The sequence below is a fragment of the Fukomys damarensis genome, unplaced genomic scaffold (assembly GCF_012274545.1).
Source record: "Fukomys damarensis isolate Sample0158 unplaced genomic scaffold, DMR_v1.0_HiC HiC_scaffold_10, whole genome shotgun sequence".
NCBI lineage: Eukaryota > Metazoa > Chordata > Mammalia > Rodentia > Bathyergidae > Fukomys > Fukomys damarensis.
In genome coordinates, this window is record NW_022900922.1 from 11,796,499 (window position 1) to 11,822,929 (window position 26,431).

At 51.0% G+C, this 26,431-nt stretch overlaps 1 non-coding gene across 1 annotated transcript; it reads right to left on the bottom strand.

Moving 5' to 3' along the window:
• Nucleotides 1-2,937: 2,937 nt before the first annotated feature.
• LOC104860786 lies at nucleotides 2,938-26,104 on the bottom strand. Its single transcript, XR_004516482.1, has 3 exons — nucleotides 26,079-26,104; nucleotides 8,294-8,343; nucleotides 2,938-3,038 (listed from the first exon to the last, which is right to left on the bottom strand). It is a non-coding gene; the product is annotated as an uncharacterized LOC104860786 (transcript).
• Nucleotides 26,105-26,431: the final 327 nt, after the last annotated feature.

Genomic DNA, 26,431 nt, shown 5'->3' on the forward strand with positions numbered 1-26,431 from the left:
GACATGCACATGACAATCATGTGTCTGCCATCAGCTTTCCCGGACCCCTTCACATTACTTTCACTGACTCATCAGAGCTTCTAACAAGAGATATGGCCAACAACCTGCCCGATGCCATCTCTACCTAGATGATAAGTTCCCTGAGTCTACACTGCAGGTGGCAGGAGATCCTGGCTGTGTTAAGAAGGGAGGGTTTAGTCCAAGATGTGCTAGACACCTGTTAGGGCTTGTGTTTAGATGTCCCCCACAAAGCATCCTGCTCTTTCAGAGGTGGCTGAATCTACAGCATGACTGCTTCATGGTGGGGCTAGACCTAAGGGCACTAAGATTAAGGATTTGAGTGCTAGCTGCCTTAAGTATTCTGAATAAAAGGGGCCAGAAGACGCTGTTAAGCTCTCTTGCTCCTTTTGCCGTCTTCCACTGCCATGAATTGTTGCACCCTGTCTTGGAGCCAGCCAATTATGGACTGAAACCTCTACAAACTGTGAGCCAAATAAATGCTCTCCCCTCTAACTTTGGATGTCAGGGATTTTGTCTCAGCAACAAAAGTAACTAACAACACTGGAACACAGGCTGCCCTTCTGTCTCCTGTAAATGCTACATCACAGTGCTGCTCTCTGCCCCTGGCTGGGACAATCAGGCATAGAGGAAATGCATCATCCCAGGTTGGGCGGAAGACTTCAGGTTCCGCTCAAGTGTTGGGGACCACAAGCTCCCCAGGCCCGTCCTCCACACAGCTTGGGTGGCAAGAAGGTGGTGTTACAGCAGCCCACATGTGCCCTGCAAGGACAAGACGGGCGGGCTGGAGATGACAGCCAGAGCGACATTCAGGAGGAGCCAGGGGCTGGGACTCTGCAGGGAGCAGCAGAGAACTGGGAGAGGACAGGGCCAGCGGGAGACTGAGGGACATGGTGCTGAGCAGCCAAGGGGTGGTGGCCGCCCTCTCGGAGTCTGAGAAGGCCGGTCTGTGTGTGGCACAGTGCATGGGCACAGGCAGGACAGAGACCACAGGTGCAGAGCCTTCCTGGGAGCTCTCGTTACAGGGGCAAGTGACACCAGGGAAAGGCATGGCAGGGACCCTGACGTGCTTTGAACTGCTGTCCCCTCGCAGGAGGTCTACGATGTGAATTGAACAGTGTCCCTTGGACCAGTGCTTGGGACACAGAGAAGTCCTGGGGACTCCAGTGTGGGTCACAATGCACTTAAGAGGTTTTTCAAGCAGAAGTATCTTTGGAAAAAGAAACGTGAATGATCTGCCAAGTTATTCTCCAGATTGTGATCTGGACCCTCCAAGGCCACCTCAGTTTTTCTGCCACGCTCTGTTGTCCCCACTGCACTCCATGTCTGAGGAACAGGAAGGGCACCCCACCCCCATCCCAGACACCCACCAGCAAGTGTTGTGCCCACCTGCCCTGTTCCTTTCTACACCACTCTCTGCTTCCCACGAGACACCGTGCATTTAATCCGAAGTTTCTTCCCTTCCTGCAGTCTGCCGTGAAGCCTGCAGCCTGCCTAAAGCGGGTGGCGGGCCAGAACGAGGGAACAGCCAAGGATGTAGCTCAGTGGCACCAAACAGTCCTGAATTTGATCTCCATTTATCAAAAAACAAAAAACCGAGGGAACAGAAATGTGCAACGAGCCTTTGGCCGGTCACCTGTCCAGGCAAAGTACCCAGCCCTCCACTCTCCAGCCAAAATGGGTGCTCATGCCTGGCTCAGCCCTGGGTACCGTGTCCGGATCGGAGCTGGGACGGATTATCTGTCCCCATGGGAGAGGGGAACCAGGACATGTGTCCAGGGGGAATCAAAGATCTGGCTTCTATAAAGTCTGGTTTTAGGGTTGTATTTTGGTCCACTGTGATTCCGTGAAGCACACACACTCCGGAAACTTTGACAACGCCCTGGTCTGTTGTTTCTGGACGCCAGTCCCCCAGGCAGCACTGGGGCCAGTCATCCTTCCAGGTGACTCCTAGAGGTAGTGTTTAAATACCATAAAACTGTGGGTATAAACTGTTCTTCCTCTTCGGCAAAGTATCAAAAGGACAGAGGGTGAATAAACTGGCCACGACGTCCCACACCCAGCACCTCCCAGCATGGCGCCCCCTGCCAGCAGGGGCTCCCCGTCTCCAACCCAGGTTTCCACATTCGCCCCATCGGCCTCCAGCGCAATCCTTCCTTCCCTGGCCCTGTAGCACCGAGCAGAGAAGGCAGGTGGAGCAGGACAGCACACAGATTCTCTGCGCCACTCTGGACCTCAGTCTCCGCCTCTGCTGGGAAGATCGTGGATGGTTCATGCCTCCCAGGGCCATTATGAAGACCAGCAGGCTCTAAGCGTCCCTTCCCTGCCTTCTCTGTGCTCAACCCTCAGCCTGCGTACTGCCCAGTCTCTTTTCCTCGCAGCACCTTCTAGTCTTCACCTCCTCTGGCCACCACTTTGTAAGTGGCCACCGGCAGATGTGTCAAGTCCAGGGGTCTGAGGGTAGAGGGCACCTGAGGACACGATTCTGTCCTTTAGCGCAGGCACATGACAGACTTACATAATAACGAATCAGCACGGACAGCTACGCAAGGTTGTGTGCTTTTGTCTTACTGTATGTCAGAAAAGCTGACACAGACACCCAGCTCTTGAGCTCTGGGGCAGCACCTCCAACTCGCATGCTCTGACGTTGTCCGATGCTGGAAATTAAAGTGGGTTCCTGCTGTTTTGTGAATCTGCTCCACACATGTTCTCTTCTTCGGGAACCTTGCCTGACCAGACCTCCCTTCGGCTCACTGGCCCCGACGCTCCTCCCCTGGGACTCGTGGCACAGCCTCCTAACCGTCTCTGCCACCTACTTTGCTAGGCAGAAGGCCTCACTCCGCAGCCACCCGCACAGCCGTGGGGCCCCCTGCCTTCTCGCCCCAGCCCTCCTGGTTCTTCCGCCTTGACCTGCCCCTGGAGGACGCCGGTTCCACTTCTTCGGCCACGGCAGGCATCCTGGGCTCTCCTCTGCCCGCTTCCTGGGGAGGTGCGCTCATACCACCAGTTCCCACCGCAGCCTGCAGAGGACCAAGTTCAAATAGCCCATGTTTCAGCCTGAACCTCTGCCCAGAGCGCAGACTCACACTCCCGATGGTCTGCTGCTCAGTGTCCCTGTCCCCCACACCAGCACCCCGAACTCAATTCCTGTGTGCCTAACATGCCTCTTGAGTGTTGCTATTTCTATTAGGGGCACCAGGACTTTTCACAGATCCCTAAACTGTGTTCCCACCCCCAGCCATGTAGAATCCTGTCAGGGTCGACAGTGCACCCCCCTTGCCAGCCCTCACTGCTGCCACACTGCCTCCAGCCTCTGGCTGAACTGCTGTGGAAACCCAAGCTCACCTCCACTCCGAACCCCACCCGGCACCTTCAGTCACTGCCCATCTGGCCACACTATGGCCGCTCTAAATGCTAGGCCCTAACTTCCCCAGGCAGCCCCCACGCCCCCACTTTGATCTTTGTGCCTGCAACTTTCCTCCTCACCTCTCCTAATTTCTATCAAATCCTGTTCTCTGAGCTATTGGCCCACTAATCAGAAGTCTGTTATCATCTTAAAGGCTATGCTGGATGATTTGAAACAACTTGGAAAAAGTGATCTAATGGCAGTTAAAAGGTCAGAATGCAAAACTGCACAAGCAGTGTTATTAGCTTTGTGTTGGCAATGTATTAATGAAATACATTACACTATTTCCTTAAAGCTAGGAGGGGGCGGGCCAGGGATTTAGCTCAATGGTGCGGCCACCTGCCTCTTAAGGGCAAGGTCATGAGTTCAAATCCCGGTACCAAAAAAAAGCTAGAAGGTGGGAAATAGATTTTCTTTCTTTCCACATGTTTTTAAGAGATGAGCATCTCTAATGCAAAATTCTGCTCTCTGAAATGTTTTTCTTTGTAGTGCTGATGACTGAACCCAGGGCCTTGCACATTCAAGACAGGTACTCTACTACTGAGCTACACCCCCATCCTTGAAATTGGGCAAGGCAGGTGGTGACACCACTGAACTAAATCCCTGGCCCTGAAATTGGAACATTTTGAGCACCAACATCGCAATTCAAAAAGTTTCAGATTAGTAAGATGTAGTAGTATTTGCCGGTAAAATCCCAGCTGCATGGAGGATTAAGAGTTCAAGCCCAGCCTGGGCAACATAGCAAGGCACCATTTTAAAAAATTTCAGACTTTGGAGCATTTTGGATTTCTGATTTGGGGGGCGGCGAGTACAGGGGATGGAACTCAGGACCTTATGCTTGCGCGGCAGGCGGCAGCACCACTGAGCTAAATCCCCGGCCTCTGATTTTTTTATTGAGGATGCTCAACCAGTAAAATCTGTGCAAATATTCCAAAATCCAAGGAACTCCAAATCTAAAACACTTCTGGCCCACAGCAATTCAGATACAAATACTTAACTTGTACTCACAAATTTCCTTTTTCTCTCTCATAATTTTTTCCTACTGAGCTTGGGAAGAGGCACAGCCTGCATGCTTCTGGGCACCTACTACCACCGCCCTTGGGAGGAGAAGTCAGCGTTGCTTCAATTCCTCTTCTAAGATCACAGCCTTCTTAAAGGGAAATGCAGAGCCTGGCTCATGTTTTTGTATTTATGAAAAATTTAAAGTACCAGGCGCGGTGGCACACACCTGTAATCTCAGCTGAGGCAGGAGGCTGACAGGAGGATTGCCGCAAGTTTAAGGCAAGCCTGGGCTATGTAGTGAGTTCAAAGCCAGCCTGGATACAAGGGAAGACCCTGTCTCAAAATCCAAAAGAAAGAAAACAATCAAAAGTGAGCCTGGTATGGTGCAATCGTGCAATCCCAATACTCTGGGAAGCTGAGACGGGAGGAACACAATTCTGAACCTAGTTTAGGCAACTCAGTGACTTAGTGAGACCTCGTCTTAAAATATAAAATAAAAAAAGAGCTAGGGATGTAGCTTAATGCAAAGGCCCTGGCGATTCCCAGTACCACAAAATTTAATTAAGATGGATGGAAAAGATTAAAAATCAAAGTACTTACGAGTATTCCCACACCCAGCACTCCCTTTTCCTGAGCCAAAGAGAAGACCTGCTGACAGGAAAACTGAATCAACTGGCACCAATTCCAGCAAGGCTGAATTACTGATGTGTTAGGGAAGTGGGAACTTTATAAAGTAAAGTGGCTCTTGGCTGGGTTGATAGAAATTATCTTCAAAAACCCAGAATCGCTAAAGGAACAGCTTGGGATAGGAAGATTCCTCTACTTCTAGCCAGTGGTTTATGTTCAATCTCACATGAGTCGTGACTGAAGGAAGGAAGCCAGCCTGTTCAGGGGCCAGCATTCCAGCGCACCTCTCAGGACCAGTCATGGCCTGCCATGTCCCCAGTGGCATCCGGTTTAAGAGAAACGATGAGTTGAACAGACAAGACCAAGGATGTGCCTAAATGTGAACGACTAGGATTTCTTTACACGTGGCTACTAAATTAGCAAGTTTGAGTTAACAGGATTTGCCCACTGAAACCTCGCCCTTCTATTCAAGAAATCCCATCTTCTCGGGCCCAAGCATTCCCTTCCAAAGTACCGATCCAACTATGTCCCTCTCTCCATCTTCTCCCCCATCTCTGCAAACCTCCTCCCCACGGGACAGTCACAGGAGAGCACAGCCCATTCTCCTGGGTGTCCCCATGACCCTGGATCTCCTGGACGGCATACATGTCACTCCAACACCCACCCCACTGCTGGGGCTCAGGGACTGAAAGCTGCTGAAGCAACTTCCTTTCCTCCCAGTGCGTTCTTGTTCCACCTCTGATCACTGAAAACCAGTCCCCTGAGCCAGTCAGAATTTGCTCCGCCCCAGTCTTCACGCACTCTTTGCCCCAGACTCCTTGCGAATCTGTGTTTATGACTGAGAAACCAGAGAGCAAATATCTTAGGTGCACAGTAAAGGCCGGCTGGTTTGTTACTGGAAATGGTGGTACACTCCTGTAATCCCAGCACTCTGAGAGGCTGAGGCAGGAGGATCACAAGTTCAAGTTCAGCCTGGGCAACTTTGCAAAACTTAGCAAGATCCTGTCTCAAAATATAACATTTTTTTTAAAAAGGGCTGGGGATGTAACTCTAGGCCCTAGAGTCAATCCTCAGTACTGAAAACAAAACACACGTCCAGGCACACACACAAATGCACAGATTACTTGAACTTACTATAGGCTGAGCATCCCTTGGCCAAAAGAGGGCTTGGAACTAGAAGTGCTTTTTTCAGGTTCTAGATTTTTTTTTTTTAATATTTGCTTAGTATACATAAAGAGATATCGTAGGGCTGGAATCCAAGTCTAAACAAACCATTCCCCTGTTTCATATACGCCTTCTAATGGGAAGATGATGTTAGACAACATTTTTAGCGCATCTGTCACTCAAGGTCAAGCATGGAATGTCCTACTCCGGTATCATGCTGCTGAGGCAGTTCAGTTTTCAGGGCACTTTGGATTTGGGGTTTTCTTGTTAGGGATGCTCACATCATTTCTTAGTAGACTCTGCGGTCCCAGCTGAACAGTCTGGTGGAAATGTAAGTAGCACAACCCAGAAAGGAGTGAAGGGTAACAGCACCATCAGGAGAAAACCAAAAGCCAGGACAGGCTGTCTCAGGACTTGTATCCTGGCCCAGGGCCTGTAGTGTCATTTTTTGACTTCAGAAGAACTTTCTGAGCTTGTCCACTGATACATAGTGGCCTGAACTTCCAGAACTTTAAGTTAGGCTCGATCATACCCGGTGGACTCACAGGATCAACAGAGAACTGGTTCCAGGACTCCGAGACACCAAAGCCCTGGATGGCATACCCCTTGCGCATCAAAAGGCACAGAACCTGCACATATCCACCCAGAGTTTAAACCATCTCTGCTTTACTTACAGCATTTACTATGATGTCAGAACTATGTAGGGAGCAGCTACATGGAATTTAGGGAGTAACAACAGGAAAGTCTGCACATGCTCAGTATAGATGTAATTTTTCCCCCATTTTTTTTTTTGGTTTTGTTTTTTGAGACAGGGTCTCACTATGTAGTTGAGACCGACCTGGAACTCACTATGTAGCCCAGGCTGGTCTCAAACTCACAGCGATCCTCCTGCCTCAGCCTCCCAAGTGCTGGGATTACAAGCGCGTGCCACCATGCCTGGCTTCCCCAATATTTTTAATCCGTAGTTGGTTGAATCCATGGATGTGGAGCCCATGGATACAGAACACAGACTATATTTAAATAAACTATAATATGTATATTAATATTTTTTAAACAAACTAACTTTTCATCCTGACCCATGCAGGTGACCTGCCCAGAACTGTGTGCCTAGGGTAGGCAGTGCTACGGGGTGGGTCCGCTCATCCACCACAGGCCTTTTCTCCCTTAGCCCGCACCCCTGCCAAACTGTGAGTCCCCCTTTCCCATGGTGGGGATTAAGCCCAGGCCCTTTGTACTGAGCCAAATCTCCAGCCCTGGCCCCACTTACATTTTTTTAAAAGTAGGGTCTTGTGCAGTTGCCCTGGCTGGGCTTGAACTTGGGATCCTTCTGCCTCTGCCTCACGCAAGGGGATCTCGGTGCATACCACCATGCCCAGGTCAAGTCTAACCATCCTTTAAGCCCCTGGGCTCTAGGCTTTGGGGAGTCACAGGCCTCTCTGAAAATCTTGGGAAGGCCACAGGTTATCTCCCCAGGAAAAGTATGTGGTCTCTCTTTTACAAATTGGGCTCACTACTTAAGGGGCTTCCTTCTAACCCTGAGCCTCTCCACAAGCACCCAGCATAAGGCACTCTTCCACAAAATTCCTGTGATTCCCACGACCTAGAGCAGTGGCATTACTGGGAGGTTTTTAAAAATCAATGGAGACAGCTGGGCGTGGTGGCACACACGCCTGTACTCCCAGCACTTGGGAGGCTGAGGCAGGAGGATCTGCCCCCAGCCCCTTCTCTGGTCTTTTCCTTGCTCTGTGTGTCCAGCTGCAGTGCGGTGAGCAGCTTCCACCACACCCTTCTTGCCTTGGAGCCAGCTGACCATGGACTGTAATCTGGAAGCCACCAGCCAAAGTAAACCTTTTCTCCTCTAAACTGAGTGTTTCAGGTACAGTATTCAGTCACAGAGGCAAAGAGCTAACTGACACACCCATTAAGTGATGACCCACGAGCTGGCTCTCACCGGGGGCGATGCCACAGGCACACAGCTGGCAAGCAGGACCATTCAGGGCTCCCAGAGGAGAGGCAGAGAGGCAGTTTCATGTGAGCGTTCCCAATGCCAATGGAAAGAAATGCCCAGGTACTCACCGGTATTTGAGTAATTCTGGAGAGTATTTGGACTTGGCTTTGAAAATCACCTGCAATGACAAATTAAAAAAAAACAAAAACAGGTTGGGGTACAGCTGCTGACACCAAAATCCAAGACCAATGCTCAGAATCCTCCCCCGTTTCCTATACACCCAGGCACATTTTCTGAAACTGAGATGCCTACTTTACATTGGCACATTTGTTATGCAGACTTTTTAAACTGAGCATACAATTTTATATTTAAAAGTAAAGGTATCGAGGAATGGCTAAAATGGTTTCAAGAAAACAAAAGTACAGCTGTTACTGATCTACTTATGCCAAGCACTTCTCAAGTTTCTTATGTGAAATCCACAGGCCGCCATTTCCATTAAGAATCTCCAATGACACCAAAGTACTGTGAATTGAATGTAATTAAGTGTCCTACATTCAAGGTCTCAAACTCCGCCGCATATTTAAAACACAACAGCTCTGGAATACACAAGTATCAAACTGGGCTGTTTTCTCCGGGAGAAATATTATAGACAAATTTCCCAAAGCGTCAATCACACAACCGTGACAACGCCCACACGTGGTGGGGGTGGCAACGGACAGGCAGCGCTTCTGAGAAGACAGAGGACACAGAAAGCAGGCACCGAGTGCCAGCTCCACTCCTCCAGCCTGTGGGTCTCGCCCTGATCTTGGGGTACCAGGAGCAGACGAGCTCCTGTGCTGATGGTCGCTGACGTTTAAAGAGAGGTAGGGGCACTGACGGAGGAAAGAAGAGGTGTTGAAGAGTAGACGTGAGATGAGCCGGAGAGGTCAGGGACCCATCGCCCAGAGAGTATGAGCCCTCTGGCCGACATCTCTCCATGCCCTTCTGCCTCTCTACACGGTTTCTGTCTGACTTTTTCAATGCCACACAGAAATGAGATCCTGTAGCACCTGTGCCCCTGTGCCTGGCTGATTTGCTTGACTTCACCCAGATCCACACTGAGTAAGTCTTGGAGACCGAAAGTGCTATCACTGTGCTTAACAATCATATCGTGTCCTATACAGTGCTGGTAATTTGCTGAGAGAGTAGAGTTCACACCACAAGAAAGGAAGTAACTATGTAAGGGTAGGCGTGTGTTAATTAGCTTATTGTAGGGATTGCTATGTATACAGAAACCAAAGTCATGGTGCACACCTTGAATGTACATAATTTTTGTCAATTATATCTCAATAAGGCTAAAAAAAGAGACAACTCACACTCCCTGTTTGTAAGCAGACCATTCAGACTTTTCTTGTGCCAACCCCAGGCCTGTGATGTCTCCCTGGACTCCCCTAACACACGTCCCCTCCCCCAATCCCCAGTCCCATGGCTCCCCTCTCCTCTCAGGGTTTGCTCAGTCCCTGCAAATATTTGTCTAAGGGACTGAACAAGGGCTGAGGTGACAGGACTACAAGGCAGGCAGAGGGCAGTGGCTCCTGTTGTGTGGGGAGGGGTGGGCAGCACAGGGTCTGTGGTGACACATGGGGGTTGGGGGTGGCGGCGGCTGTGAGGTGCTGCCTCGTCTGAGGAGGAAGCAGGGCCATCAGTTTGCTGGAGAGGCATCCGAAAATAACCCTGGAAGTTCTTCAGGGACTCTGGTGCCTCCTAATGCCAAGGAAACTCTGGGCCCATTCCCTGAACCCATCTACACAGAAGCTGCTCCCTGGGGAACCTTCTAGAAGACATTCTGAGGTCCTAAGTTGCTCTCAGATTTTCACAGCAGAGGAATCCAGCCAGGAACTTGTGAAATATGCAAATCCAAGATCCCCCTTTCAGGGATACTAATCCAAGGGGTGCGGGCAGGGCCCGGAAATTGGTAGGGCCGGAAATCGCATTCCCACAGCTGTGGGGTGATTCTCCCCAGCAAGGCCCAGGGCCCCACGGTGGGAAATTCTGATCTACACAGAAGGAAGCTGCCCAACTCATACTGACGAGCTCTGCCATCATCACACCCCACATCTCAATCACACTATCAGTGGTCCCAAATCAGAGTAGTGAGGGGCAAGAACGCGGACAGGAACACGAAGGAGCCTCAGGCCCCGTCCACACTCAGGCCCACCTCCGACTTCTGTAACACGCCTCACAGAGGACTGCAGGCCCAATCACCATGGCGGGGTAAGCACCTCCCCTTTTCAGCCTCTTCAGGGCTCTGTAGGTGGGCTTGCAGCTATATGGAAGAACTGTGTCGTTTCTAGCTAGGTAGCTAGGTGCCATCACGTGTATTTGTAATCCTAGCTATTGAGGCAGGAAGATCACAAATTGGGAGTCCAGTCTGGGCAACTCAGTGAAACTCTTTTACAGAGTAAGATACAAAGCTCAGTGACAGTATCTTCCTAGCATGCATGAGGCCCTCAGTTCAGTGCCTACCACCAAGGGAAAAAAACAAACAGGAATTACATAGTTTCTGACAGGACTTAGTCTTTGCCCCAAACCCCCTTGGAAGTAGGTAAGAGGCAAGAATTTACACCATAAAAACATTAAACGCTTCCAACCTGTGACAATGAGAAGGTACAGAACAGTGCCCCCTGCCTTACAGAAGCCCTGACGTGGGCTTTCAGGCTGGGAATGTCACCTTTGGCATTTATTTCCCTGCCACCCATTACGGAGACACGTTACTCACAACCTCTCCTAGGAACAAGGGATAAATTAGTACCTGATCCCTAAGTTCTGCTACAAAATGCAATCCAGCTGTTAAACAATACTTGAGGACCTTGCTTTTAATCATTACAAAACTTCTTCACATTTTACCAAAGGAGAAGAAAGTACACTATTTTTTCAAAAGGTACCTGACCTTAGCAGGGTGTGGTGGCACGAGCCACTCAAGAGACTGAGGTGGGAGGAGGGAAAGTTCGAGATCAGCCTGTGCAATTTGTCTCACAAGAAAAAATAAAAAGGGCTGGGGTTTATAGCTCAGTGACAGAGGGCTCGCCTCTGAGTACGTATGAGGCCCTAGGTTCCAGCGCCAACACCAGAAACAAAGGTGTCTGACCTTGTCAGGGGGACATGCACATTTTGATTTCCGACCGGGCCACAGTGGTGATCACCCCGGTAGGCGACTCAGTCCAACTACTACCACACTCTTACCAGTGTACAACCTCACCCAAGGAGGCTCCAGGGCCAGGGCTGGCCACAGGGCCCCTGCTGGGCACTCAATTCTGTGCAAAGTGCTCTTAGCAATGACAGAAATAATGGCCACTTGCCTAAGAATGCCCCAAATGTATCTTTATGGCAGAGTAGTACTCCACTGTGTATAAACACATTTCCTTTATCCATTCGTCTGTTGATGGGACATACTGTATACACCTTTTCCAAGATCTAGCAATTATAAATTGTGCCACTATAAACATGGGGTATGCATGTATCATTGTAATATGATGCCTGTAACTCTCAGGAATTTACCTAGAAGAGGAATAGCGGGTCAAATGCAATTTCTGGTTTTAGTTTTTTAAGGACTCTCCATACTGATCACCAGAATGGATGTACTAAGTTTACATTACCACCAACAGTGTAGAAGGGTTCATTTTTCCCCAAAAGCCTCAACAGCATTTGTTATTATTTAATTTCTTGATGGTGGCCATTCTTTCTGGAGTGAAATAGGATCCTAATGTAGTTTTAATGTTAGCTATTTGGTAAAAATCACCTTAAAATGAAAGAAAAATGCATGACCGATCTGCCTTCCATGCAACCACAGGCCCACTGGAGAGGAGTCCCACAAGCTTCAGCAAAGGGGAAGGTTCCACCCTTGGCCGGTCAGAGCGCAGAGTGCTGGTTTGCCATGGTAGGGCTCCACTTCAGATGGGAACGCCAGCTCTCCTCTGCCCCACAGCACCTGCTGCTGACACAGCTCTTGGTTACAGGAGGGCAAAGGAGAGAGTACAGTGGGTCAGGGTTGACGCACAGCCCTAACCCAATGGCAGCTCACTCCTACACTCGCCAATCTGCGCCTCTTTCGCCTGGGACCTGTGGAATGACACCTTGGGCGAGAGCTGCAAGAACAGGTGAGCGGTTCCACTGACGGAATAGCCCACCTGCCCCACACCCCGTGTTCTTCTCTGCTTCCTAAAGTCCCTGGCCCCATAGCTCTGTCCACACACTGGAGTTGGGTGATGGCCTCAACGGAGTGACAACTGGGGGGAGGCAACCTCCAAGATTTTCCAACAGAACTGGAAATTCATAATAAACATTATCAGAAACAATAGCATGTGATCAAACAACTTTAGAAACTGCAAGGAAACACTTTTTTTCCTGTAATGATTCTCAGAGCCCTTAAAAGGCCAATATGCCTTCTTTTGAGACAGGGTCTTGCAAAGTTACCCAGGCTGGCCTCAGGCTTTCAAACCTCCTGCCTCAGGATCCCATGTAGCTGGGCTTAGAGGTCCTTAAAAGTGAATTCTTAGGGCTGGGGGTTTAGCTCAGTGGTTCTACCGCCTGCCTCGCAAACTCAAGGTCCCGAGTTTGATCCCCAGTACCAGGGAAAAAAAAGTGAATTCTTAAACATAAGTTCCTTAAAGTAGTACCTTAACTTCTCACATTGGAAACTAAATAATACACGTGTGAACTGACATTATATAGAGAGGCAACATAATTCATCACAGAGACACAACACATATCTATACACGTGTCTGTGTAAATGTGTCTATAATTTCAGTACTATTTTCTCCCTTGTTAATTAAAGGGCATAAAAGTCTGAACCAAGTTTTCAAAAAAAATTCAAGTTCTCCTCTTCTCGCCTGTGGTCCTCCAAGGTGCTTCGAGAAAGACTGATTAGTCAGTGTTCTGAGCTGGAGCGCTGGCCCACCAGGACCTCTTATCCAGCTGCCCATCTGTCAGTCCCTTCGCTGGCTCCCACTGACCTTAGCAAGAACTCGACCCAGAGGAGGCGAAGGCGTGAAAAAGGGTGGAGTGATAAATGACTCTTTCTTATTTTACAGACCTGCTAAGAGTGTGAGCGCTCCCTGCCCAGAGCAAAACCCAGACACCTAAGAACAGAAGACCGCCGGTGGGAGCGGTTAAGAGACAAAGGAGGCTAGAAAACAAACTGTCTCGACCATAGGGATTCAACCCAGCTTGAGGGGCACCGAGTACCTTACACTGGGTTGGATCCAGGAACTGTGGAAAATAAGGAAAAGTGGGCCCCTAAACTGGAGACACGTGCAGTCAGGTGTGTCTGTAAACACCACCAACCACCAGTGGAGTGGTGAAGAGATACGGGGTAGGATGGGAGGGCGGAGGAAGGGAGAGAAAAGGGGAGGTGAGGAGGAGGAAGGAGGGACGGGGAGGGGAAACAAGCATGGGGATGTGCGGGAGGTAAGGGAGGAGAGGGGAAGCAGGGGCCGTGCTGAGGGTGAGAGAGGTGAGGGGACTCTGGAGGCATGAGAGGTGGTCTGGGGAGGAGACCGCACCTGGGTATGCACAGGGAGAAGGGGCAGGGTTTGTTCAGGCAGGAGGAGGGAGGAGCCCAAGTCAGCTCACCCTCAACTCCTCTGGAAAATGTGTGCTGGTGACAGGCAAAAAAGGTCTTTCAAGGGTGCAGGGCCCTGCTTTTAACAACTGGGAGACCCAGGCAAGGCCCTGAGAAGGGTCCAGGCAGGGACAGGGAGAAGGTCTGGTTGGAAGGAGGCTACTGGGCCTGGAAACTAGGACGGGAGGGACTAAGCGACTGTGGTGGGGCAAGGTGTTGGCATGGGTGGTGAGACCACAGGTTCCCAGTGGCTTCTTGGGAGATGCGATCAGGAGCTGATCAGTGAGCAGACGGCCTGATCTCCTCCCTGGAACCTTCACAGAGCTTTTTCCGGGGTTCCAGAGTGGAAATGGAGGGTCTCGTCAAAACTCAGTATCAGCCCTGAAGGAAGTGCTCTCACTTGGCAAACTCCTTTTTTTTTTTTGGTTTTTTTGAGACAGGGTCTCACTATGTAGTCGAGACTGACCTGGAACTCGCTATGTAGCCCAGGCTGGTCTTGAACTCACAGCAATCCTCCTGCCTCAGCCTCCTGAGTTCTGGGATAACAGGTGTGTACCACCACGCCCGGCAGCAAACTCCTTTTGGTCTGAGTGTCATTTCTTCTGCTCCTCAAAGCCCTACCTAGCACCTCAGCAGGACCTTGCACAGGCCCATGAGGGCACCGAGGGGACTGGCTCCTCTGGGGACGGCTGTGCCTCTGGGCCGCAGAGATGGTGGGGCTGTCCTGACCCAGCAGTTTCCCACACTATCCCCCACTCTGTGGGCGACCTGTTCCCAGAAGTCACCCATGCCTTCCACCCCACCCTTCCAAGTGACGAAAGAGGTCCAGAGCTCTGCAGGTGACATACTGCTTTCCGCAGAAGTGGCGGCTGAACTCTGGCTCCCAGCCCTGATAAATCAGTCTGCTGACGCAGCTGCTGCCCCACAGTCAGTCTTACTCGTGTCATATCGGCTGCTGCCGGCACAGAGGTCCCAAGCCCGAACTTCAGGGCTGTAACCACATCCCCTTGCGCCTTCAGTGAAACCAAGAAATAGAGGAAACCTCTGCTGGTAGGTGACTAAATGAAGCTGGCTCTGTGCTTCCAGCCTTGCACTGGAGCTGGAGTTCCTCTCTGAAGCAGCTCCGCTGGGGGCTCCACATCTGTGCCCCAACGCCCTGAAACACTGCCCACAGGAAAGGACAGGCGTGGGGGACTGCACAACCCCCACCCTCGGTACGCCTCGAATCTCCTCTCCATGCTCCTGGGTCTGTCTGTGGGCTGTGGCCTGAGGAGACCCTCAGAGCGACTGAGGGGTCTGTCACTGTGCACCAAGCACAGACTCAAGACCCAAGGAAGAGCGACGTGCTCTCTCGGAGTTTTTAAGTGCACATATGCAAACTCCTGTGAAAATGTCACAAGTCAATGATAGATTAAAATTTTTTCTTGCTGCTAGAGTTTGAACCCAAGGCTCATGCTTGCTAGGCTAGAGCGCTGCATTAAGCTATTCCCCCAGCCCCTTAAACTTTGTATTATAAAATATTTCAGCTGGGCATGGTAGCGCATGTAGTTCTATAATTCTAGTACTCTGACAGGCAGGAGGATTACAAGTTCACACCAAGCCCGGGCAACTTAGCTTAACAACATGTGTCTTAAAAAAATAAAAGGGGCTGGACATGTGGCTCAGTTCCATCCCCAATATCACAAAAATGAATGGAGGAACGAACAAACGAACACCTATACCCAAGAAGCTATCAAACATGAGTGCGCTCACCACTCAGTTCTGTCAGCTTGAACACTGCAATTTGTTCCAGGTTTATTTTTAACAAATAAAAATGGTACAACTGCCCTGAGCCAACCCTGCCTGGTTCCATTCCCTCCCCAGGGTAATCATTACAAGTCTCTTTCCCACAGTTAGGGTTTTAGTATTGGGGATTGACTATGGTCTTTGCTGAGCTACATCCCCAGCTCTTAAACTTTTTCTCATTTTGAGACAGAGCCTAAGTCACTAAGCGGCCCAGGCTGGGCTAGAACTTGCAGTCCTCCTGCCTCAGCCTTCCAGAGTGCTAGAATCAGAGGCATGTGCCCATCTATTTGGTGTTTCTCTATCCAGGAAGGCTTATCCCTTTACCAGGTGTGTACGGATTCATAAGCAATACACAGGCTGGCCGTGCATGTTTTGCCTGTGTCCTGAAGTGTACTAAGCATCTCTCACAGCCTTCTGCAGCTTGTCTGTTCACCCACGATTACAACTGAACACAGCTCTAGTTCGTACATTTTCACTGAGGCCCAGTATTCACCACTGTCTAAACCGGCCACATACCAGGCGTATCTATGTTCAGTAAAGAGACACCAAAAGATTAAGAGTATGCAGTCTAGAGCCGCCTTACCTGGCTTGTACCCTAGCTCTGCCAATTATGGGCTATGTGACCCTGGGACAGTTACTCAACCTTTCTGTACCAAGTATCTTGTCAGTAAAGTGAGATGGATAACAAAACAACACACCTTACTGGAATTTTATGAGACTAACATGAATAAACATGTTCACAATGGGGCTGTAATTTGTAGATCTCACTCACTGTATTGCTTTTTTTTTGGTAACAGGGATCAAACTCGGGACCTTGTGCTTGGGAGGCAGACAACAGAACCACTGAGCTAAACCCCTGGCCATCACTGGGTTGATTTCTATAAATTTTATCAGTAAAAAGACTGACCAAAGTGATTAGATCCTTTTGTACCGTGGCAGGCTGAAGCCACTTGATGGGTCAGTCATGCACGTACTACCAGTGGTGCGAGCGGCGGGAACGTATTAACTGTGCAGAGTGCTCGGCAAACACCTGCCGGCCGTTAAGTACTACGGCATGGTGTGCTGCTCCTATCCTACTGCTCCTGCTAGGACTGGTTTGTCCTCATCCTGTTCCCAAACCTTGATTCTAAATACACAAGTCCTAGCCTGGGTCACAGACGCCTTCCTGACCATAGGAGGACCTGTCACAGCCTCCCCTCTGCTGTCCACTTCTCACCTCCTGGGGAAATGACGGGGACCCTAGGCCCAGCCGCCCGGGTGCCAGTCATCGGTCAGCTGCTTCTAGCTGTTTCCCTGTGCTCAGCACCCTTGGTCACCAGTTCAGCAGAAGAGGGACAAGGACAGTCAGTGTCTCTGAAATGCAAGAGTCCCTGAAGAAGCTGGGTGTGGGGCGCACGCCTGTAATCCTAGCACTCGGGAGGCTGAGGCAGGAGGATCGCTGTGAGTTCGAGACCAGCCTGGGCTCCATTGAGAGTTCCAGGTCAGTTTCAACTACACAGTGTGACCCTGTCTCAAACAAATAAAAAAACAAGTCCCTGAAAAACATGAAGCCGCTCCATACCTCTGCTTTGAGACTGCCTCTCCAAGACAGCAAGGGCCAAAGGCGCCTCTCAGTTGTCTTCTCCTTCTTCTCCTTTTTTCTCTTTTGTGTGTGTGTGTGTGTTACTGGGGATTGAACTCTGGGCCTTTCTACTAAGATACATACGCAGCCCTTGTTAGTGTTTTGAGACAGGGTCTTACCAAATTCCCAGGCTGGGCTTGCATTTGCAGTCCTCCTGCCTCCCAAGGAGCTGGGACTACAGGCTACCTCTGCTGCCATGGGTTGTTTTTTTCCTTCCAAACATCAGATATGGACCACAGGTCCAGGAACTCAGAACCAGCAAGTACAGCAGCCCACGCATACTCCTGTGTCCACGACAGGGTTGCTGAGAGGCCTGCCAGGGCAGAGATGAGGATGTTTTCACCCTCTCTGCTCCCAACCCCAACAGGGACACCTGGATGATTCTTCCGAGGGTAGGAAATTTTGAGGCTCCAGAATCTTTCTGCTTCCCATCCAAGTGACCAGACAACAGAGGTAATTAATAAAATAATAAAATCCTCTGGTAACCAGAAACAGCCAAAATGATTAACCGAATTCAATCCACGGTGATTTACAAAGTATCTGGGGCATGCTGATTCATTTAACCAGGCCTCCAAGACATATCATGTAAAGGTACAAGAGCCCAATGATAAATGTAACTGTATTGTTTGCTTTAAATGGACCAATTAACTTAACGAGGGTCTGCTGGAGTCAAATAACCTTGGCGATCAGCAACTTGTGGGCAGTTCAAAGGAGGGAAAATTAGGGTATGACAATGTGGCAATCTTTTCCCTGGATGGCGTTCACGACAGAATACGGGTCACAACTAAACTTCCCACCACCCCAAAGCATGGTAGTCACAGGAGCAGACTACAGAGCACAGAGTACTGCTCTCCAACAGTGTGGGCCAGGCACACTGCTGGCGGCGAGTACGTGGCAACACCAGCCCAGTATCCTTTCTCCTTACCAATTTAACAGAATGCCACACTTGTCAGTCACCTGGCTAAACTGCTATCCCTCTCTGATCTGTTCTACAGTGCAGGGGAGCTGCGGGGCCCATTTCTGGGCAGTGGGATACAAGCAGCAGTCTACTGGGAATACCTGGCATTCCCCTTTCTTGCTTTTCCCTTGCTCAGAAAGTGGGGTCACTCTGGGATGGAGCACTCCTCTGTCACCCCAAGCTGACAAACATGAAGGATAAAGTCACAGCAAGGGAGGGGAGCTTCCCCAGTCCAGGGCCCCACATTGTACTGGTGAGAAACAACACCCTCTCTGGCTAGGCATATCTCCAGGGGCCTTTGTCACATGCACCCCACACCTTCCCCGGGGCCAGCATGCAGCACAGACCTCCACCCTGGAAGGAAAGATAGGACAGGGGCTTCTTCCACCAGCATCCACCGTGTTCTAAATGCCGCCAGGGCTGCGCTTTTTAAAAGCCATAGGACCCCAAGAAAGATAGGGAGCATGCAGCCCAGCCCTTGCAATTCTGGGGTGCAGTGGCCTGGAGCCATGGTGGGCCAAGGCCCAACAGATGAGGTGGCAGGAAATGAGTCAGTCTTCACTGGTCAGCCCTTGCCTCTGAACCTGGACAGGGCTGACTTCCTGGCCTCATGCTGACCCTCGGAACATGGAGCTCCGGCCCGCACTGGGTAACTGGGGGACAGCAAGACCTCGCCTGGACTCTGAACACTAGAGCACAGCACATGTTGCTGGCCCTTTCTGCCCTTCTCAGAGCTCTGGGGGATGGTTCTGTCTGGCCGCTCCAGCACCGAAGGCTCTTCGTCAGGCTTGTGTGATCCCAAAGGCATGCACATGTGCAGAAGCTGCACATCTGGCACACCTACACCTGCCCAGCTCACAGCTGACACTCCGAGTAGTCAATGGTAAAGTAGCGCTTAGGTCTTCACTACAAGGCAGAAGCCACCCAGCTTCTGCCATCCCCCGCCGCACTGGCTCTCCTCTCCTCCACCCTCCAGGAGCCTCTCTGTCCTCATCAACCAAGCCATGATTCTATCCAACAGCCCTGGTGCAGGCTGCCGCAGGCTCTCAGGCCTAAGTCACGACAGGTGGCCCACTAGGGATAGTGGGCACAGGCTCTCTGGTAGCAAGCCTCTGTCAAGAGACTCTCCAAGCCAACCTAAGGACACATCAACACTGGCCTCCAATGTCCCTGTTTCTCCACGTCTCCCCTCTTGTCAGCTGAGAGCTAGGATATGGGAACAAGTCTGTCAGAACCATGAACATGCTTTGCTGCCCATGATTAGCTGTTTCTGGGTCTCAAAGTCCCTCACTCAGATACGGTTAGTAAAATATTCGTGGAGGTCCCTCCCCAGAGGGGGCCTGTGTTCCCCACCCTGGAAGGCCCCACAGGCCCTGCTGCAACCTTCTTGCTGGGGGTGGGGAGGCATGCTTTGCTGGTCCTGCCTGTTGGGAAACGGGGAGGGAAGTGGAGGGAGGCAGCCTAGTGACCTCTGGGGACGGCTTCTGCCTGGGAAGCACGTTGTCCTGGCCCCTGCCCAGGCAGAGGTGGCCCAGGGAAGAAGCTCCCTCTGCCCAGCTCAAGGTGAAACTACTTGTCCAGCCCAGCCTGCAGACAAGACCCTCTTGCTTCAATCTTGTAAGAGACGAGGGATGTGGCCATACAAGGAACTATTATCTTTATGGCATTTCTTAACTGCCCCTGCCACAATAGCCTCTCACTGTTTAGCAGCCAGGGCCCCACCCATAATTGTTCCAAATGTGCTTAAATAAGGGAATGCAGTGGACAAGGGAGGAACTGTGGAGCCAGGCCCAAAGGGCCACAGTACAACACGCACCATCACTCACCAGTGTGCCCCTGATTCCTGAGGACAAATTGTGCAAAAACTACAAAATAAATTGGCAGTGAAAATGCTCACCTCCCCACCACACACAGACTATAAATCCGTGCTGCAGAGTAAGAAGTTCAAAGTTTCAGACCTTCTGAGGAACGCATGCCCTCGCTGAGCATGTCACAGCACTGGATGATGACCCTGTGTCCTGCCACGAACCAAACGGTCACAAGAACCTCCTCAAGGAGAGAGGACATGGTGTGAGAGAAGCTCCTCCCTCAGAGTAACACTGGCCTGCTGCCAACTTGCCGCAGGACACAAGGTAAGCCTCTGAGTGACAGACACCAGGAGAGCGGGGGAACAAGCCCGTATTCCACAAGGAACAAGGAAAGGAACTGAGAAAGCCTGCTACTAAGCAGAGAGGACTTGGGCCATCAATCTGTGACAAGCTATCTGCCCCAGGGGAGGGATCACCTATCCTGTGGGTGGCCCTAGAACTGTTTGTGTGTGTGTGTGTGTGTGTGTGTGTGTGTGTGTGTCTGTGTAAATCTATACTGCCTTCCATCCTCATGTTGGTCTTGGCTTCAGATGCCACCATAAACATCTGCAGACCTGGGTCAAGTGGAAAATGAGGCTCATAGCTTCCCACACACAACCTAAGACCAGCCAAGAAGCCAATCTGGTCACCTAGAATTCAGCTCCAGTCAGGGGCCTGGGACTTAGCTCAGTGGTAGGGCACCTGCCTCGTAAGCACAGGATCCTTCAGTTCAATCCCCAGTACTGCAAAAACAACAACAAAAAAACAGAATTCAGCTCGTTAGAAAACAATCCCATGTCAACTCAAGTCGGAACTCCCACCCCTCAGTGGTATCCAAGCAGTGGCTTTAATAGCAGGCCCAGGATGATGGGGTAGACACCCTGCAGCTCCAACAGAAGGCAGCAGCTTTGACCAAGAGTTCTGCCCTCCACCACAGGGCCTGCCTCTCTTCTCAGTGAACATCTGGGTTTGGGAAATACTCTTATTTCATTGCAATGAGGCGTTTTTTTCTATAATAATATTCAATGGATTTGACCTCTATTTAGGTAATAGCATTAAAAGCCACTGGTTCTTTTTTAAACATGAATCCTCGAGAATCACAGAAATGAAGATTTAGGCACCTAACTTTCCACTGAAAACATCCCACACTTCACGTCACCCTCACCACCGTGAGTGCTGTCACTAAATAACATCAGCAAACACACAACAGAGGAGTTGTTTATGCAGTTTGTTTTCCCTGTTCAGTGCAAAGTTGAATGAAGATAGGAATCACATTGGACCTAAACTCAGTCTACCCAGTGTGTGGCTAACAGCAGGCCCTCAAAACACAGGGATGAAACAACCTACACACCCACCACCGGCCAAAAGGATTAACAAAATGAAGTCTGAAAAGAAAAAACAAACAAACAAACAAACAAACAAAAAAGCAGTCTGTCCAGACAGTGGAATTGTTATTCAGCCTCAAAAAGGAACCAGCTCTGCTAGCACTGCAGGATGGATGGACCTCAAAACACCATACCATGCAAGAGAAACCCAACAGTGAACACCACAAACTATATGATCCTCTATCAATAAACATCTAGAATAGGCAAAACTGCAGAAAAGGAAAGCAGACTGGTAACTGCCAGGGCAGGGACAGGGAGGGCAGGCAAGTGACTGCTCAAGTGGTCGGATGTGGTTTGTCCCCCAGGGGCTCAAATGTTACAAGTGTTGTCCCCAGCATGGTGCAGTAAGACATGGTGGAAACGAGAATGAATAATATTCCCTAAACCTAGAAAGAAGCCAAAGCCAGTCTCTGATTTGCCTGAATGACTCACTCCAGAAAAAAACTGCAGAATAAAGGTGGTGTAGGACCTCGGAAAATAAACGCTGAGTTTGTCCTGAGCCAGGGCTTAGCAGGCCGAGTCCATCTCAAGGCTATTTTTGTAAAGCTTGTAAGCTAAGAATGATTTTCACCTTGTTAAAGTGTTATTTAAAAAGAGAAAGAGAGAGAGAGAGAGAGAAAGGACATACAATGCACACAACATGTGGTTCACAGTCCTGAAATACTGGCCAGTGACTTTCCTGAATAAATCAGCCTCCTTAGGGGTAAAACTACTCAGGTTCATCTCTTCTCACAGTCAAGACTCTAGACCTGAGCTGTGGGACAAATGAGAGAGAAAACATTTATGCACCTTTGCAGACCTCAGTGAATGCCTGTGCCCAAGTATGGCCTGGACTGTCTGCTGCAGCTACTTCTGTCCTGGAAGAACTGGCCACCGGAAGGTCCAGACTCACTGGCCCTCAGACCGGGGAGGGGATTCTTTCTCCCCGGGAAACACCCAAGAAACTCTGCTGGGCTGACAGATGTGGCCCTGAGTCCCACGGCCATGTTATTCCCAGGCCCCAAAACCAGTGCAGTGAGACTCTTCTCTGGTCAGCCTTCTTCCGCTTTCCTGGCCCCACTGTCAAGTCCCCAGCACTCAGAGCTCAGCAGCTGGCGGGAGGGCCACCTGGAGTGAAGGAGGTGGACACAGCCTGGGGACAGCCATGGACCGGAACCCACCTCAGCAATGGCACTCAGCCCCTCCCCTGCTTGTCTGACTGTGGAAAGGCGGGAGAGAAAAAGATGGAGCAAAGCCTGAAGGAGCTACGGTGTGTAGGACCACGGGCAGGGACTTCCAGGGTAACAACAGCTGGGGGACTAGATTTCTCATTTCTGAGGGCACGCCCCCAGCAGGCAGGGGCACCCTGAGGTACCCAAGCAATAATGAGACTACACAAACCCCAATTCAGGGGCCCGGAAGCGCCCCCCTCCCAATCTCTTGGATTAGGGCCTGGCATTTGATTAACAATTCTTAACTGCCACAAACCACAGTAAAAGCTACCTGCTCCTACAGTTACCAGCCTCCCCTTTCCTGATGAAGGTGGAAATCCAGTCCCTGGACTAGATTTTCCAGTGTCTCCTATCTCCCCATCAGCAGGATAAGGACCACCACGCACTTTCACACTGGGCACGACAGTGCCTCAGCCTGAGGATCAGACCAGACCTCATCCTGGCTGTGCGGACCTGGCTGCAGGACCTAAGACAAGTCACTCGACCTCTAGACTTCAGCAGGCTTGCCTGCAAGACGAGGGAGGGGCTGGGCTGCTGGGTGCTCACACTCCCCATTTCAGAAGCTACAGTCAGAACTGCTGTCTCGCCACACTCTCCCCACCAAGGCTACGCAAGAGTCACTGCCACTTAGCAAAAACAAGGGCTGCAGCATGGTGGTAAAAGTTACCATGATGGCACGGTAGGGCCAGGTGATAGAGGCGGGTGTCCAAGCCTGGGCTCAGGGCCGTCAGGAGATAGACAATGAGCTCCCAAACTAAGGAGAAAAAAGCAGCACTTCAGTACCAAGCATCCCCTTGAGTCTCCACCACCCTGGGAGAAGCACCAAGTTTCAGCTGCCCTGGTGAAACAGCAGCCTCAGAGACCAGAATGGGTCATGGACCCACCCAGGGAAGGACCAGGATTCAAACCCAGATTGGCCGGCCGGCTCCCTGCTTCCTTCACTTCCAGTGCTGCCTCCTGACTCAGAAGCCTCTGCTGGCCCCATCCCACCATGAGCACCCAGACCCCACCATGAGCCTCAGGTTCTGCCCCCACAGCAGCCCCCAGCCCTCACCCTGAGCTCAGTTCCCCTCCCATGAGCCCTCAGCACTACCTCACAGGACCACAGGACTAACAACTCGTCCCTGCCAGAGCCGGGCAATAGCACAGGGAAGAGTTCCAGGACAGACCACATCCCAGTGAGCACCAGCTTCCCACAGGCTGTCTAAGGTGCAGGTGCAGCCACATCCCTCCATCTCACACCAACTCTCCCCCACGCAGAGGGCTCACTGCTGCATCTCCTTCCTCAATCTACCTGAACGCGGTGGCAGGGGTTTGTCACGGGGCCCAAGAAAGGCCAAGGCCACTCCATCCAACCAAATTCAGGAGCCTGGCGTCTGGGTCTCAGACTGGTAATTCCAAGGGTCCAAAGTGGCTGAGACATAGGCAGCTAGGGTGTCATGGAGCCCAGTGCCACAACACACCTCTGTGCCCTGCTCTGCAGACAGATCTGCCCCACACAGGAGCTACTGCCTGGGCTCCTGGGCATCTGCCCTAAACCCTGGTGGTGGAGGGTACTGAAGTACCTTGGGTTTCAGGGTCTCACCCCACACAACACCCCATGAAATGTAAACCAATACAACCACTATTGAGATTCCTCAAAAAACTAAAACTAGGGGCTGGGGATTTGGCTCAGTGGTTCTGCTGCCTGCCTTGAAAGCCCAAGAACCTGAGTTCAATACCCAGTACCAAAAAAATTTTAAAAAAAACACAACAACAACAAAAAAAAACTAAAACCAAAAATTCTATTTGGCCCAACCACTCCTTTTCTGGATACTGTCCCACAAGAATTAAGTTAACCATATTAGTGATACACGCACTTGCACACTAATGCATGCAGTTCACAATGACTAAATTATGGAAGTGGCTTATACACCCACCAACAGATAAATGGATAAAAATACAATACATAATGCTATGTAGAACAGACATACGTACTAAATATCACATGGTTTCTCTTATATGACAAACTTTTAAAAAAAGTAATTTAAAGAGCAAAATAAAAGAGAGATAGGGGCCGGGGGTTAGCTCCGTGGTTCCACCACCTGCCTCAAAAGCACAAGGACCTGAGTTCAAGGACCAGTACCAAAAAAAAAGGTGACCTGACACAATACTCCAGGTGGGTTCCAATCAAGCCCTGGGTGGACACCCAGACCTGCTGCTTCCTCGTGCAGCAAGGAGCTGACACAAGACCATGGCTGCAAACAACAAATCAACGTCCCCAAAAGAGCCAAAACACTGAGGGCCAGACATACCTGAGCTGCACAAGGGTTCACAGAAGCAGCCTTGCACTGGGCACCTCCCCACCTCAACAGGCTGTGTCAAGAGGTGGTGGGGATAGGACAGGGAATTCCTCAGGGAGGAGTGTCACCAAGGAGCCTGGACAGCGATGGGACCCTGTGGTCCCAGCTCGTGTAGCCAGCCAACTGCCTAAACTGATTTGCAAGTTTAAAAGTGGTTATTAGGACAGGTGATACCCACAATCGCTGGGCTGAAAACTATGCTGCCACACTGGACTCCTAGGAGCACAGACCCATCGTTCCTAGACATAACCCACCAAATAAATCTTACACTGCTGTTTCTGTAGCCACGAATATTTCCTTCAGACTTTCAGTGTCTCCCACCATACCAGGGCATTTCTGTGCCTCTTTTTTAATCGATGATATTTTCTCTCGATAATCAGCCACTTGGCCGCCAGGGTCCCCTCTGTGCAGGAGACCGTGCTCCAATCACCAGCAGGTGACACAGCTGGAGCATCCACCTTGGGCAGAGTCCCAGTGAAAAAACAAGGCTGAGTGCTTGGAAAGCTAATGGCAATTACAGCAATGATGGTGAAGGTCCCGTCATTAAACCTTCCCTGGATGCTTTACACTTTTCACAGCACTTGCAAAGTGCTTCCCAATTACTGTACTTTCATTAGGTCCACAGGTAAAGAATTCACAGACTTTCCATTAGCTCGCAACAATACGCCTCGTAAAAACACTCTGGCATGACTGTAAATAAAGAGCACCGGTTAACTTTTACAGCTTTCTTCTCCGGGCCTCTCAGAGGAGCTCAGACAGCAAGCCCGACCTGTGGCAGCTGGGGAGCTGGGCGTGACCCCACGCTGCTGTTAAGCAATCCAGGAGCAGGAGTTAGTCGCAATTTAGGGCTCCTGAGCCACAGGTCCAAAACATCTTATCAAACCCAGGCCTACTGAGAAAAAACAAAGGCACAGTCGGGCCCCAACGTGGCGAGGGTTAGGTGCTTTGGGGCGGACTGACCGAGGGGAAACTGCGGCGTTCAAGGCCTCCCCAGGGGGCTCGCCTTCCACCTGCACCGGGGGCGCTCCGTGCGCCGAGAGAGGCGCAGGGTCCCAACCGCCCCCCCAAGGGAAAGGAGGGGGTGACCCCGGAGCAGGGCCCAGGAGGGTCCCCCCGGGCGGAGCCTTTGCCCCACCCTCAGCCTGCGGCCGGGCGAGCGCCTCACCTGGGCGAAGTACAGGTTCATGAGCGTGAGCGTGAAGAACTGGAGGCACACGGGGAAGCAGTAGAGCAGCCAGAAGAGGAAGGGGCCCAGCGCGTTGGCCGCCACGAAGTCCCTGAAGTAGAAGGAGAAGAGCACGGTGCGCAGCGAGGCCCAGCAGAGGCAGAGGAAGAGGAAGACGCTCTGGTAGCTGAGCCGCTTGTGGCGGTAGCGCAGCACCAGCCAGAGCTGCGCGTAGATGAAGGCGAAGAGCAGCGCGTAGAACACGGTGTAGACCACCGTGAGCCCGAGCTTCACGTGCGGCGGCACGGCGGGGGTCAGCGTGGGCGACGGCGAGTCGTTGCGCGCCGGGTCCC